This window comes from Phalacrocorax aristotelis, chromosome 1, assembly GCF_949628215.1.
Source record: "Phalacrocorax aristotelis chromosome 1, bGulAri2.1, whole genome shotgun sequence".
NCBI classification, from domain to species: domain Eukaryota; kingdom Metazoa; phylum Chordata; class Aves; order Suliformes; family Phalacrocoracidae; genus Phalacrocorax; species Phalacrocorax aristotelis.
This window is the reverse complement of record NC_134276.1, coordinates 196895819-196913380: the sequence shown is the minus strand read 5'-3', so window position 1 is coordinate 196913380 and position 17562 is coordinate 196895819.

Here is a 17562-nt window from a genome sequence, read left to right as displayed (position 1 = left end):
TTTATTGTAATCATAAGATATCCTTCTGGAATTATTACAGCATTCTAACAGTATTTATTCCTTAAAGTTTCCGATGTATATTTTAATATTTACGTCCAGCTTTACAATCTGCATCTGGAAATGCAATATACATGCATAAATGTGTGCACATACACATGAAATACCTACACAGAGGTGATCATAAGAATATATGTTTAATAATGTTAGATTATGGAAACTTCTTCTCTTCAAATGAGAGTTTTATCTAACTGAACAGATTTAGGGTTAATGACATTTTATTTTCATGGCTTCACTTCAAGAGTATCGGATGTATTACAGTACGTTCCTGATGGAGTGTGTTATCTTTTCAACTGGTTGCAATTTGCACAGCACAGGGTAGCTTTTGATTGAAAACTGCATGAAGGCATTCAAGCTAAAAGATTGTCAAATCAAATATCAAAAATAACATTTTGTCTCCCAGAATTAATAAAGGCATATCATCAGCAATCTGCTACAGCAGAACCTTACTGAATGTAGTAATTCGTACTACAGTGAAATTAAGAATGTATTTCCAAATTGTGTTCATTCTAAATGCTTGTATATGTATATGATGATCACCATAATATTCAAAGGAAAAAAAAAGTTTAGAATTCATAACTCTTAATTAAAAATCTTTGTGAGGAAAATATGTTTTGATGAACTAATAAGAATATGACAGTTATAAATATGTATATGACAGTAATGAATAAGACTAGCTTTTGCCTGAATAAAACTTCCATAATCTCTTTAGAAAGAAGTTAATGCTCAATTGAGCTCACATTTCACATATGTCATATTAGAAAGTTAAAATCATCGTTTATAAGAAGGCAATGCATTTTCTCAGTATTATGAATTTTGGTCATTGTGTCTCTAATCTCTTTTATGTTTTGAAATCTTTTTGTTTCTTCAACTCTGAAATTCTTAGCCTAAAAAGAAAGAAAATTAAACATTCTAGGACTTTTTAGCTGTTTTGCTATGAAAAGGGGTGATAAAGTGGAAACCCAAATAGGATCTGCTGTATTTGGATAATCAGCTGTAAGCATCTATAGGCAAAATACTGGAATACCCTGAGCCTTCATAATTATATTGGTGTACTCATGAAAAGGTCACTGTACAAGATATCCATCCCACATTAGAGGTACAAATACTAGCACAAAGAAACCATTTCCATTCTCATTCAGCTCTACCGTGGCTGAATTCAGACTTCAGTGGAATTACAGCTTTTCCCAGTATTTGAGATGCCCATACTCTTCATAGTTGTCCAAGCAATTCTGTACCTCTAATGTTTCACCAGTTCAGCACACATTTCCTACAGTGAAGTCTAGTGACTCAAATTCAAATTTTTCAGTAAAAAAAAAAATGCCCTCAGTCCTTGACACACTCAGCATAATATCGTATCATATGCCATTTTACCTGTGAACTCTCTCTACAACTGAGTGAATAACAGGACATGACACTGCAGATGCCCAACTGCAGAACTATTCCACTAGTCTCCTTCTATGACCAGGTGACCTGCCTAGTGGATGAGAGAAAGGCTGTGGACACTGTCCACCTGGATTTTGATGGTGCCTTTGACACCGTTTCCCACTGCAGTCTCCTAGAGAAGCTGGCAGCTCATGGCTTGAATGGGTGTACTCTTTCCTGGGATAAAAACTGGCTGGATGGCCGAGCCCAAAGAGTTGTGGTAAACAGAGGTAAATCCAGTTGGTGGACAGCCATGAGCAGTGTTCTCCAGTGGTCAGTTTTGGGGACAGTTAATATTTTTATCAATGATCTGGATGAGGGAATTGAGTGCACCCTCAGTAAGTTTGCAGATGACACCAAGCTGGGCAGGAGTCTTGATCTGCTTGAGGGTAGGAAGGCTTTGCAGAGGGACCTGGATAGGCTGGATCGATGGACTGAGGCCAATTTCATGAGGTTCAACAAGGCCAAGTGCCGGGTCCTACACTTGGGTCACAACAACCCCATGCAACGCTACAGACATGGGGAAAAGTGGCTGGAGAGCTGCCAGGCAGAGAAGGACCTGGGGGTGTTGGTTGACAGCCGGCTGCACATGAGCCAGCAGTGCGCCCAGGTGGCCAAGAAGGCCAACAGCATCATGGCTTGTATCAGGAATAGTGTGGCCAGCAGGAGTAGGAAAGTTATTGTCACCATGTACTCGGGACTGGCGAGGCCACACCTCGAGTACTGTGTTCAGTTTTAGGTCCCTCAGTATAAGAAGGACATTGAGGTGCTGGAGCGTGTCCAGAGAAGGGCAACAAAGCTGGTGAAGGGTCTGGAGAACAAATCTTATGAGGAACCACTGAGGGAGCTGGGGTTGTTTAGTCTGGAGAAGAGGAGGCTGAGGGAAGACCTTATCACTCTCTCCCACTACCTGAGAGGAGGTTGTAGCGAGGTGGGTGTTGGTGTCTTCTTCCAAGTTGCTAGCGATAGAATGAGAGGAAATGGTCTCAATCTGCGTCAGGGCAGGTTTAGATTGGATATTAGAAAAAAATTAATTACTGAAAGAGTGGTCAGCATTGGAACAGGCTTCCCAGAGAGGTGGTGGAGCCGCCATCCCTGGAGGTATTTAAAAGACGTGTAGATGTGGCACTTCAGGACATAGTTTAGGAGACATGGTATTGTTGGGTTGATGGTTGGACTTGATGATCCTAGAGAACTTTTCCAACCTTAATGATTCTATGATTCTAGTCTTTGAGGAAGCAAACATTTGCTTCCAGTTTTTATATGGAAAAAAAGAATCCATAGTCACACAACACTCAGTATTCAGAGAGTAATACAGGCTTTCTTCATCAGTAACGAACCCTTAATTATGGAGCAGCAAAGACTCATGGTGCATACCCAGGAGGGTCAGAAGCAAACAGCCCAGACAGTTCTCAAAATATTTATTTCATCTGCATATGCCAAGGCAATGCCTCTACTAAATGGAACTTTGAATAAATCACACTGTGGTTACTAGAGTGAAGTCAGACATTCTGTATGAAAAGTGTTTAATTTCTAAACATGTTTCTGATGTTTTCCTGAGTAAGTGGCAGAACAGTACAACATCTTCCTACAATATGCTCTATTGTTTGTGTAAATCAATTTTGGTATAAAAGCCAAGGAAACTATTTTCAGTAAATTATTTATTCAGCTAATGTAGCATCTTTTTGTTCATGAACAAGCTGATTTTTGCAAATCTGCCTCACTTAGGTATTTATGCAGCCTCCATTACAACAGTACCAGAGTGAGTGACAGTCTTTTAATACATATTTATTGTCATAACACGCTAGTCTGCAAAGCACTACCTTTGAAATGGTCTTTAAAAATTATCCATATTACTAGTATGTAGTATCCCCAGTGGTGAACAACCACCCCATTTTACTAGATGCTGTACAAACACAGCATCATGTAGAGTCCAAGATCTATTTTAGGGTGAGCTGACCCATTCGTAGTCTCCCCTTGCACCATACTGACTAGGTGCTAAATTCAGTTACCCAGACATAGGACTAGATTTCCATCTAGATGGTCTAAGTTATCCTGCCCAGCTTCTAGCAGCCACTCCACAAGACTTCAGCTTCACTCATGTAACATCTGAACAAGTCTTAGATGGTTCAAATGACAGTAAGCACCTGTGACCTAGTCTCCATTGACTGTAATGGGTGTTTCTACACCCTGATCACACATAGGCTCCTACAGTGTGCATGTGGCATCTTAATCATAACCCCTCTATCTTAAATAGGTTTGGGGCACATTTCCATACACAGATGGCTAGCAAATTACCACCCTTGGTCAAGTGTTGTTTCTTTATATTTGCTTGTTTAAGAAAGTGCTGAGTTTTTATGCCTGGAAATTAAGCCATCAAGGGAGTCTAAAAATAGAGACAACCAAAATCAAACCTTTAATTTCTAACTGTGTTATCTCCTACTCACATTGAGCAACTGGTTATCTAAATCACATTATTTCCACTTAAGTCAGACTAGTATGGAGGCCTTACAGAAATGAGATAAAGACTTGCTCTATTTTCCTTCTTTTGCAGTCAGTTAACATATTTTTAGACTGCTGAAGACATTTTCAAATTTTGTATGGCTGTATTTCAGATATATTTGAAATACTAATGTCTGATTTTTTATCTAATTCAAGGTAATTAAGTAAATGAGTAAAATAATAATTTCTGAACGCTTAATCAATTCTAAAGTTGGATTTTTTCCAAATCTGGTTTTATTAGCCCAAGCCTGACAGAGTGCTAATAATCATAAAATTGCATAGGTCGAGTTAGAGTAGTTGACAGGCAAAGAGTAAAAGAAATCCAGGCACTTGGACAGATTACAAGAGGCAAAAAGTGATTTGGGAAAGTCTCTAAAGTTTAAGGAGGGAAGGTCCCATTGAAATCTGTAAGAAATTTCTTTCTGAATCTTTTTTAGTTTTTTCTGATTGTCTACCCAGTGTTGAAGTCAATAGACACAAATTTCTGTTCACAACTTGTGCAAAAGTGCCAAACAATCAAATGAAGAAGTATATTTACAAACTGTGAAGAATTCATGTTAGAAAAGCATCATGAAATAGGGAAAACCGAGCCTGAATTTTGTAATAAGAGATAATAATGATGGACAAAATAAAATGTATAGTTTTACATCTGCAAGAATCCTGCATAATGCGCAGGCTCACTTACATTTTTCTGTGTTTCTATGGAATTCATGCTTCATTTGAACTATAATTTGTAGCTACATCAAAGGGAACAATCTGTCCTTGCCCACTACCAGTTTAGATGTGATCACCTTGTCATGGAGATAAATCAAATGTCCCACCATTTGCAGGACTTTAGGAAGATATGCAGTACACCTACTGCACCCTGCAGGCCAGAGGTCTTCTAAACTCATCTCTAAAACAGGAATAGCTGGGGAAAATAGCTTTCAGGAAGAGCTGGGAAGCATGCGCTGGTCTTAAACCTGGCTCAGCTTAAATCCACTTCAGAATACATGTTCTTAAACTGTTGACAGAGAAACCAGTTCAGGAAGAGTCACTGCTTTATTCATAGCTGACTAGTGATTCTGGTAGTGGATTCTGTTGTGAATAGCTGAGTGTTAATACTCTGCATCTTTCAAGATTGTAACCAGTGAAAAGAAAATAAGGACATTACTAAGAGATAAAATAGTAGGGAAACGTAATATCTTTTGTACAAAGATTCCACTGAAAACCATTAGCATTATTATCTGTGCCAACCAGGAAATGACTATCATTTTAGATACTGTTTGACAGCTCTGATTTATTCCTAGAGAACTCGACTTCATTCTCACCAATTAACATAGCAGATCCATAACCAGCCTCAGACATGCCACATCTATTCACAGGGGATTATCTATAAGCCATTTATTCCACATGTCTGTCCATCCAAAGTAGCTGTATTTTCTGCAAGATTACAGCCTCTCAACATTATTCTAAAACTAGTCACCAAATACTAAACCCATTCTCCCCTGCTGAAAAAGTTGTAGAAAAGAGGTCAACATCATTTATTTAGCAAATACACCTTTCAACAACTGCAAACATATTTTCTATACAGCAAATAGTCTCAGATTTCTTAAGGGAAACTGCTTCCCTTCTCTCCTTCTCCTCTCTCTGTCTCTCTCACTTCTCCCTCCACTCCCCAAAACACGCACATGCACACACACAGACATGCACACATACACACACAACAAGAGGAACACCAAGGCAATCTGTGGACACAAGCAGAAAATTTTGAATCACTGCAATTAACAATACTGATTTGTATTTATAGCATCTTTCACCCCATATAAGTCTATGGTACTTTAAAACGCTTTTTTCTATATTAATAACCTCACCAAACAAGCCCTGCCACAACATGGTTCTTGGCAGACACATAACAGGATTCAGCAGTACTATTCAACTCTTATAGACTCAAAGTGGAGAGCATGGTAAGCCATCTGCTTGAAACTTTTGGTAGGTACATTTTACTTAGCTTCACTGGCATTTGGGGAAGTCATTTATAGGATCATAAGATACTCAGTGTTTACAGTCCTTTGTTGTTTCATAATAATCCCAAAATACCTTCAGCAATACTCCTATACATCCTAGCCCCTTAAAACTGCCCACAGAGCAAAGGATGATACCCTATACTGCTTCCTGTGTAGCAAGTATTCCTAACAATTCATATACAATAGAATAGAATAATTTCAGTTGGAAGGGACCTGCAACGATTAACTACTCCAACTACCTGACCAGTTCAGGGCTGGCCAAGTTAAAGCATGGTATTAAGGGCATTGTCCAAATGCCTCTTAAACACTGACAGGTTTGGGGCATCAACGTCCTCTCTGGGAAGTCTGTTGCGGTGTTTGACCACCCTCTCTGTAAATAAATGCTTCCTAATGTCCAGTCTAAACCTCCCCCAGCACAGAGCCTTTAGCAAAATCTGATAACATTGTCTATGAAGTTTCCCCAGGGAAAGTCTCTCCCATTAACTTAAATTCGTGGTTGTCACCTCTGGACTGTAAGGCTGATCACCTTTCCAGGGTAGGCCTGGTAGGAGCCAGGTTTGGGTCTCCTGATGAGGTTCTTGGGCTTCTCCCTGTTCCTCTGGGCTCCTTTGTCTTCACGAAAATGAACCTTTAATCACATAACCTAGCATGCAGGGTTGGGGTAATTTACCTTGGTTGATTCAAGGAGCTTTGTTACAACTAAGGTTTATTTTAGTTTTCAGTTACTGTTATTTTTAAGTAAATTCAAATGACATTTTGAAATAGAGCCTGCATACAATGGTTCCTTGACATGGGAAACCTAAATGCAGCCCAGGCTCATTTGCATATAACAAGCCCATCTGGACCCTAAACTGAGAAACAACTTTCTTCATAGAAGCCAAGGCAGGGCTAGCAAGGCTTTACCATACATGATTATATGGCTTATGAATTATTTGGTTCTTCCTATATACCAGACTATCAGACTGTCATGACATGCATGACACAGCCCCATTTCTGCCTCACACGTTACTATCACATTATTATCACAATACATATTTTGCTATATTTTGATGCAAAGTAGCCATTTGACTCCATACTCGATTAATATTCTTGCTTTGTTATGCTTGCAATTTTGTCCAATGTGTGTGCAGAAGGAGGACTAGTGTGGTTAATGTATTCACATATCAAGAAAGAAAAAATGTTATTTACCTGTCTGCATCTAATTATTTACAGTATGTTATTATCATGCCACTTCCAAAGTGTATAAAGAAGGGGGTGGAACAACAACAAAACCCTGTGTCCTTTCACATCCAGAAAGATGATGATAGCACACCTGACTACAGCAGAAAAAAGGACAGAGTTGTTGAACCCATATGGACAGAAGATCTCAAAGAGCTGTGTTTACAAAAAAGCAAGCAAATTCTCTTTGTTCTTCAAGCACTTGCTTTTATGTTCCATTACAGTTACTAAAAAGGCACTTGTTAAAAGACTGCAGGCATGTGCTCACAATCTAATCAGGAAAGCAATTGCAAAGCATCCAAACAAGCTGTCCTAACACCTTCTTCATATTTAATAAATGTCCCTACTGGAGAAACCACTGCATTTATTTATCGATTAAATCCATTACTGATAAAGGAACATGGAAATAACTGTAAGGAAACTCCTGAAAATCCACTGCAGAGAGATATTTTGCACCTAAATTTCAATGAGGTGGTACTTCTACAGCAAATGCTTACGTTGTCAATGCAGTCAGGGGGAGCAGGCAGAGAAGAGCCCTTGAAGGCTTCCAGAGGAAGATTCTTGAAATGATTGCTATCTGAGATCACCGTCACCAAAAACCTAATTTTTTAAATGAATATCCTATTAGAATTTTTTCACATGTATGCTGAACAAATCCACTGGCAAACAGGAAGAGAGGCGAGAACCAGTCAAGCTGTTTCTCCAAAAGGCTGATGAAGACTGATGAAGAGAAGGGAAGATCAAGGGAAAAAAAGATGAAATCACCCTTCTTTTCTAAAAATATCTGTGACACTCACAGCAAGGGGTGAAAGAAATGAATGATGGCAGAAGAATAACTAGATCAACTGATCCTTTCTTAAGATACTTTAAAATTATTACTAAATACTTTGCTTAAAGTTAAAGATAAAGGTAGAGATGAGATATATCATTCCAGAGGTGAATCTCAAACTTCCAGGTGTCTGATTTTTTAAAAAATTCGTTTCTTTAGAGGTAAATCAAAAGTACCTCCCTTTCTATTTGGAAATGGTCATTTAGGAACCTTATATCAGCCTATTGTAATTCCATGAGATGAGCAAGATCTGGAGAGGTGACTTTGTTTTGGACATGAGCTATGTACAACCACAATGTCACTAGTGTTCCAAAGCTATTTTAATTCTAGATGACAAATACTGTAATCATCCACCTTTTATCACCATCATACTTGACCACAAATCATCACGTCACTTAAAACATGACCTTAAAATATAATCACACCCTGACTTCAATTGCTACTAAAATCTGTATTGAAAGAGTTAGTTCACTCTAAAAACTTTCAGCTTTAAGGGTAACACAGGCACTGCAGGTACTACAAGAAGTTACACTGTTTAAGATTACATCATAGCACACTAATTGAGTTCTACAGCTACTTTTGCCTAGCTGTTAAAATACATAATAAATCCATTAAGAAAATACTGCAGCTTCTTGACAAAATTGTAAACATCAATTATATAATACTATATTATAAAATGACAAAAGATTATTAAACCAAATTGTTCAGTGAAAAAATTGAAACTGTTAAAGTTATGATTCTTTCAAGTCAAACTCTAGGGCAGACAAAATAATTGCTGATGTGTTTCTGGCATAACAAATAGATGTTAAGCTTTTAGCAAGTTTGTTTCTAACAGCTTCAGCAAAGTGTTAAAGTGGAATATCTAAACCTCAGTCCTTTTAAAAGTAAAATCTTATATTTAGCAATATTTAGCAATAGTAAAAGCTAATATTTTTAAATTATCGAAGAAGATTGCTAACATAATCAATAAAAAGACTCCTGACTAAGTGCATAAAAATGTCACTTTAAACAGGAATGCACTTCAGTTTGTCATATGAGTAGCTCTTTTGATTTAAATGGTACTACCCAAGCACATGGTTCAGAATTATTGAAGAAAATCTAAGTATGTTGCATTAACAGGTGAATAGTGATGTACAGAGCAACATTTGGTTTGCTTACTTGCCTCACCTGCTTTTAGTGGCTAACAGAAAGAAGGATGTCTACGCACCTGACATAAACTCTGTTGGTCATGGCCATATCATTAGCAGAATACTGATAGGATCACTTCTGAGTATCAGTTGGGATTTACGAAGTGAAGAGGACTGACACAACGGTCACACTCCATCTATTCACTAGTAACCTAGGACCACAGTGGAAACTCCACATATTGACAAGCCTTGGAGCACTTGTGTATATCCTCCAGCATGTCTTCTCATTGGCCCTGGACTACATGAGGCAGCATTACCCAAAGCATAGGGCTGCCTCAGTTCCTGCAGCCACTATCAGGATTTCAAAGGCAGCAGCAAAATGAGTACAGATATGTGGAGACAGTCCCTTCCACAGAAGCTCAGTGAGAATGGAGGAGTCTAAGAATCTGCATTTCTCTAATGTGCACCTGTACAAACCTCCACACAGAGTTACACTCAAGGCAGTGATCTTGTGAAGGAAGATGGTGAGGGAGCATGTGTAAAAAAAATAATAATAATTGTAAAACTGTTTTACCAGTCAGAGTATCCAAACTTGAGGTTAAACTGAAGATGTAGTGGTCTGCAAAAGTGTGAATGGAGCAGCAGTTGGAAGGTTTTTGGATTCCAATAATTGGAGCATGTAAAAATCATGTAGGCAATGCTCCTTGAAACCCACCAAACTGAGATTTCATACCTTCAGGTAATACGTAAGAGCCAGCATACACAGTACATAACCCAGTCTTCCTGGGTAGAGTGTAAAAATACAAACTATACTTCTCTCTTCAGAAAAATATATTAGAAAGGCTTGTATAAACTTCTATCTAAATTCTGACCCAGCGCTCTCTTAGCATTGAATGTATGAATGTTAGATGTATGATACACATGTGGTTTAGGGAAAGCAAAACTGTTATTATTTCTTGGACTGAGAGACATGCAATAAGGATGTATTTTTTTCCACAGGGAACATAGTTACATTTTGGAACCTTTTGTCACAGGATGGCTGAAAATACAAGGGGACTCCTCATCACTGAAAAAATTGAGAGAAAACAGCACTATCAGCTGTTATTAAGTACAACGTTTCAGAGGCAGCCCTTGGCTCACAAAGATCTTACACTGCCACTGGACCAGAATAGCAGGGTCAGGGCCCCTCAGCTACTTTGTATATACTTGTACAGACATTGCTGAATGTGAAAACCTGTAAAATGTCTTTATAGAAATCAAGCAGGCTTTAAAAATACTCTGGTTTCAGGAACTTATGCCTATAAAAGTTTCTCAGAAGTATAAGTAAGAAAAACCACCAAAAATACTAAAGAAAATATTGTAAAAGTTTGCATACATATTGCTAAGATTTTTTTTTTTAATCTAATAAAAGGGACTCCTGAGTGGACACTGGTTTGTTGTCAACTGACATATGAAACAGTAATTCAGCTGGTGTTTGCAGTTTCATTCATTATAATAATATCTTTACCTCAAGCAATACTTAGAGAAAATTGGGACTGGAGGATTTAAAAGTATTCTGTTCCTTTTGGCTTACTAAAATAATTCTCCATTTCTTGCTGCAAATTTTTTTTTAATTTATCTCTTTCTAGGAGTTGGGGGGCATTGACTGCGTGAAAATAATTATAGCCATTTCCTGAATGACTTGGAAGCATTATACAACTAACTAACTATAACTTCAGTTCTACTCCACCATTCTGTTGTGTCAAATACTTTAGAGCACTCCTTTTAAGACCCAGTGAAAAAATCTGACTTCTGGTGAGTTTCTCCTGATCTATGAGACAACTCAAACTTTTCCTGGGTTTTATGTGTTCAAAATAACCCATCAAAGACAAACATACTAATGGTTTTTATTGATTAATAATACATGTACCATCTTGGTACAATTAACCGTGCAAGCCTCCTCTTCCTGAGTGATCCAGTACTAGGAAAAAATAAAAAACAAAACAAAACAACACTTTATAACAATCACAGGTGCATGAGAGAATATAGAAAGGCGGTGTGCTGGTGACTTTTCATTGCAGTAATATGATAGTATCTGCAATGAAATTGTTTTATGAAAATGGATTAGAGTTTTGTAAACCAATTCTGCTAAGAATAAAAGGATATTATAAAGCCAAAGGTCATTAGATGGAAAATAATGTTGATATAGGCATTTAAACTGTAGGTTTAAAGTAAACAACAGTTATCCTTTTTAGGCATTGTGAAGTTTCTTCAGTAAAACATTTTGCCAAGACTTCACATAAACATAGACAAAGGCAAAACTTTCGATTTCAAGAGATGAGTGTGATAGGGATTTGGTGTTCAGCCAGAAGGAAGGGATTTGACAGAAGAGGAAGAATTTCAGATCATTTGAATTATTTTAATGAAATACTTCTTCCTTAAAATTGTTGCATTCATAAATTATAAAATTCTGTAAGAGTTAACATTAATTTTGAATATGCTATAAAACATTAAGAATGCCTGAGCCAACAAGCCTACAGCAAATGTAGCATTAACTCACAGCTTGGTTAAAATTAGAGTTATAATACTGAGATAAACACAAAATTATAACTGTAAGAGAAGTCCAGCAGTAGCCTAGTCCTTGACTTAGGGACATTGTTTAAACACCCTGGCATATCCCAAATGCAGAAGTGCTCCAAGAACTATGACAGTTCAATTCGCTTTTCTATTTCAATACTTTACTAGAGAACAGTGAGGAATTATGAGTAGTATCAGCACTTGTCTAAGCCAAGCAAGGTAGAAAAATTTAATTCCTCACAGCAGTCTGGAAAATGTTTTAGAAAAAAATTCCATAAAATGCTTAGTTGATCAAATTTTCTGTTTATGTTTGCTGTATTCATTATACCACTGTGGCATAATTATACACACCCAGACTACTTTGTTATGACACTACTGACCACTGTGCTAATAAGAGGTAGCAAACAATCTGTTTACTCTCAAACTGATTTTGAGCAAGTTACAGTAATTCAGTGTTATAAATCATGTTGTAGTGTTCTGAATGATAAAGCTCATGCACTTCAGAAGACAGCTTATACCTTGCCTAAGTTACGGTTGATTGACTCAGTAATTATAAAATGGAAATGTACATCACACAGAGCTGGAAGTTCATCAGTGCATCTTTTTCCAAGGGAAAGATTCCAAAACACTATAGCAGAGATAAAATGCATTGCCAGAACTTATATTGACATACTCTTTTCGACAGGAAACAAGCTAGTTAAATTCTGGGTGAAGAGTAAAGTATGCCTGTGGTTGTCCGCTTCCACGGGTATACAGAGAGTTGTTCTCTGCAAACAACATTCATTAAAAGGTTGCAGTCACTCATCAAAAAAGAAGACAGTGCAGCAGAACTATTATTTTAAACCATTTAAGCTAGTCTAGTTCATTTTTCTTGGAAAAGGTTAGGGAGTGCTCACACACGCTATGTGCAGGCAGATCTAAGAGGGCAATCATATTTGACAGTGAAACAAGGAGCTGAGGGCAGTAACCTTTACCACCAGGAAAGCCAGATGGTATGGCCACGCTACAAAAACCTCTAGTGTTCCAGGAATGCAAACCTTCAATGAGGACAAATTTTGAGCAGTCAGAAGGAAAAACCCAAAAGCCACCACTGCTACTGACAAGGAGTAGTTATAATTCATCCTAGCATCAAAAAGGCAGATGGTTCATCTAACAGGAAAAATCAATAGTATTTGTCATACTTAATGTTGACATTTTTTAAACTTCTCTGTATTTGCAGGGCAAAGACCAACCAAGCTATGCATATTTCATCTACTTGAAGATATGATGACCTTACCATCTTGCCCTTTTTCAACCCTGACCTTTTGAGACTACAGGGAAGAGGTAATCATTGTTAAAGAAGGAATAGATATTCACATGAACCATAAACTAATTTTTACTCCCATTTGTTACCTAATTCTTCCACTTCAGGAGTAATAAGTTTGTGGCTCAGTTTCCATCACCTAAAAAGCAGCTTTGTGTTTGCTTAGTTTTTTATGAATTTGCCAACCTGTCAATCTAGATTGTGTGTCTCCAGAATTCCTGGGAAGTAGGAGCATTCCCTAGTGTTTACCCTAGCCACATCAGGTCTGGACGTTCCCGCTGAGGAAGGGGTACAGAGTGCTGGAGATTCTTAGGAGGAACATGCTGACCTGATGTGATACACCACAAATACGGCAAGGTAATTTCCTTTTGAGATTAATTTTTCACGTGGTCATATCAATATATGAGCTTGCTAACAAAATACAAAGTAGCTGTATGTCTCCATTGCCAAATGAATTACAACTTAGTTTTGGGGCAGGTGATCATAAAAAAAAATATTCTCTGACAGCTGCTAACAGGTATAGTCCTTTCACCTCAGTTACTGCTTCTCCATTTTTATTTTCAATACATGATGTGAGCTACTGATTTCTTCACTCCATTTTCCTTCAATTCTTGCAATCTCCTTTCTCTCATTCAGCCAATCACTTCTACTTTCCTTAATTTTCCTTGTCTGGGTTACTTTCCCCACTAATTTTGCTCAGCTGCTGACCACTTAAACTCCCATTCCCTTTTAATGTCTTCTAAATAAAAGGGGTGAAAATCAAAATACAGTCTTCAATTTGCATCTCCTTTTGTCTGCAACAGTGCCTTCCTATGATCTGTTGGGAATTCCGGATTTCATTTCAGACACGTACAGCTGGAGACTGGTTCTACTAGATGCACAATGCTGTTTGCTCACATTAATCTCAAAGTGATCTGAAATTCCCAGCATCCAAAGGCTCAGGTACTGAAATGAGAGAAGCCTCTGGAAAAGGGCAAAAACAAAATCCCGCTCCCCACTGAAGTCAGTAAGAGTTTTGCTTGTCTCTTCAACTACAGCTCACTCAAAGCCTTTATTTGCTGAGAAAGTCTCATCTACTGTACAAATAGTGACATGAAGGCAGAGCATGACTTAAACTATTGTTGACTTTTACATAACTATAGTTACTAAACTATAGAATTCAGTGAAGAGATGTCCATAGAAAATAAGCTACTTTACTACTAAACGCTTACTGAAGGCCATAGTCAATAAGAGATTTAGCAATTTTATGTTAAGTATCCCTTTAAGGTCAACCTACTAACTCACATTTTGGCAATTTAAAAAGACTAAGCATAACACCATACTGAGATAGCCAGGTAGCAGAAGCATTTTTAAATGCTTTCCAGAAATGAATACAGTACCTGTTTGCACTAATGTAAGTCATTTTGTCTTACTGTTTGGATTCACAACAGAACCAGATTACCTCCATTTATTTTTTGTCTGTATGGCATGTTCTGAAAAATGACTTCATATACTTTATTCTCTAAAAATAGACATTGTCAAATTTATGAAGGTGATTATTCCTATAATAATTACTGAAACAAAAACCTAATTGACCATGACTTAAGGTCATTTGTAATACATTCCCTTTGTGAACAATGCATGAATCTGACTCTAATTTTGCTTGTCTGTTGTCCATTCTCTTCATTTGCTACCAGAAAGTTGTTTTAAAATAAGATATTGACCATGGAAACTTCATCTAACAATTGATTTATTCACAATGATTTCCTTATTACAAACAAGGACACACACAAGAGAATAACATTATAGGTAATGTGAGCTAGTTAATCTGTACTACTCAGGAATGCCTGTAAGAAGTGACTCTCTTTCTGTATGTCGATTTCTCAGATTATCATTTTATGCACTGTTTTAGAGTGCACAATAATAATAAAATGCATTGGGCATGATTCATTTCCAATACTGTCATCTACATTTTAATAAGTCCCAAAATTACCAAGAAGAAAAATGACAAAGACTTATGACAGTTAATACAAATTTCAATATATACACTTTATTTTAAACAATATTCTACGCTGTTAACTAGGGGTAAAAAGGGTTTGTACTAACAAGATCTCCTTCCCTCTGCAAAGGACCAAGGCAAAGAAAGATTGGTGCTATGGGAAATAGCTGACAAAACTGACCAAAATGTACCCTCAATTCAGTAAAAATACCAGTGAAAACTCATGAAGGGCATAATGCATACTTGTTCATACACAGTCAGAAAGCTTTATCGATGCTTAGTAAAATCTCAAAAGAAAAGACAAAAAAAATGGCTTTAGTAAGATTAGTTCATTCATATCAAAGGTGGAACTTGCTCACTTAAAGCTATTAAATAGATTTAAGAGAGAGACTGATCCCTCTGGAAAGTGCTTTGCACCTTCCTAGGTTGGATGTCTTAGTCCAGTAGGGTGAATCACCCTGAGGAGGTACCAATTACATCTCCACTGACTACTGAAGGAGCTGAGACAAAAAGTTTAGAGGAGGCAGCTAACTCTCAGAGAGCACATTAGGATAAATTAATGTCTCCCAGCAAAGTTCTATCTGCATTGCAGATGAGGCTGCATTTGAATACAAGAAGACATATCTGCTCCAAGTTTACATTTACTAGCACAATATAAGAGTAATGAAAACTCACCAGCACAGGCTTCAGCAAGAGAGATACCCTTGTTGGTCGCTGGCCTACATTCGAGGCAATGTACCACATGATCACTATGCTGATGAGATTAAAGTCAAAGCAGGGTTTTTTTACCTGTCACATAATTGTTTGTTCCAAAGACTTGCCTGAAGCCTAGAGGTGACCTTTTCACCTCAGATTAGCGCACACACAAAAATTTCTTCACAGAAACAGTGGCAATTCTTTCTATCTCTTAGACATGGAAAATGACAACCTACAGGAAATCCTGTATTTTAACATTTAGTTTTACCTATACAGGGATAAAAATATATCATAATAAATCAACATTACCCAATATCTAGGTGGGATAAGATAGGTGGAGTGCCTGACTCATCTAGTGCCCTTATACAATGGAGTGACTGCATCAGTGGACAAGGGAAGACCTATGGACGTCACCTATCTGGACTTCTGTTAGGCCTTTGATATAGTCCCCCACAACATTCTTGATGCTAAATTGGAGACATATGGGTTTGATAGATAGATTGTTAGATGAGTAAGGAATTGGCTGGGTGGCATATCCAAGGATTTGCAGTCAATGGCTCAATGTCCAAGTTGAAACCAATAACAAGTGGTGTCCCTCAAGGGTCCATAGTGGGACAAATACTATTTAATACCTTCATCAGTGACATAGTGGAATTGAGTACACCTTTGGCAAGTTTGTATATGACACTTGCTGAGTGGCTCAGTCAATTCACTTGAGGGAAGGGATGCCATCCAGAGGGACCTTGACAAGCTTGAGGAGTGGACCCATGTGAACTTCACAAAGTTCAACAAGGCCAAGTACAAGGTCCTGCACCTGGATCGGGTCCCCAAGATCAGTACAGAGTGGGGGATGAATGGATTGAGAGCAGCCCTGTGGAGAAGGACTTGGGGATACTGATAAATGAACAATTGGACATGAGCCGGCAATGTGTGCTTGCAGCCCAGAAAGCCAATGGTATCCTGGGCTGCATAAAAAGAAGCACTGCCAACAGGTCAAGGGAGGTGATTCTCCCCCTCTACTCTGCTCTCATGAGACTGCACCTGGAGTACTGCTTCCAGCTCTTGGGTCCCCAGTACAAGAAAAGCATAGACCTGTTAGAGTGGCTCCAGGGGAGGGACATGAATATGGTCAGAGGGCGGGAACAGCTCTTCTATGAAGAAAGGCTGAGAGAGTTGGGGTTGTTCAGCCTGGAGAAGGCTCCAGGGAGACCATATTGCAGCCTTTCAGTACTCAGAGGGGGCTTATAAGAAAGCTGGAAAGAGATTTTTTACCAAGGCCTGTAGGGACAGGACAAGGGGCAACAGTTTTAAACTGAGAGAGGGTATGTTTAGACTGGACATAAGGCAGAAATTTTTCACTGTGAGAAAGATGAGACACCAGAATAGGTTGTCCAGAGAAACTGTGGATGCCCCAGCACTGGAAGTGGTCAAGAACAGGTTGGGTGGAGCTTTGAGCAACCTGTGAAAGATGTCCCTGCCCAGGGGTGCAGGGGTGTTGGACTAGATGATCTCTAAAGTTCCCTTCCAACCCAAATGTCTCTCTGATTCTACAATTACATAATAAGGAAATTCTGTAAAATATTTTTGGACTAGCTCTGTTAGGGGAATGAAATAATTTTATTGACAAATACCTGCTTATAATTAACATAACATATTAAATTAGCGAAGCAACATTCTATATGATATAACAGGGGATGAAGCAAATGCCTGTTTAAACTTAGCTCCTGAAACAAGGCAGCTACAGCTACAATACATTTACATTCCCCCTAACGTATTTTGTTGCATTTTGGGAGTAGGTGGGATTATTCAAGTCTTTGTAATGGCCCTGTAGATATCACTTTGATGCGTACAAAGACAGTAACTAA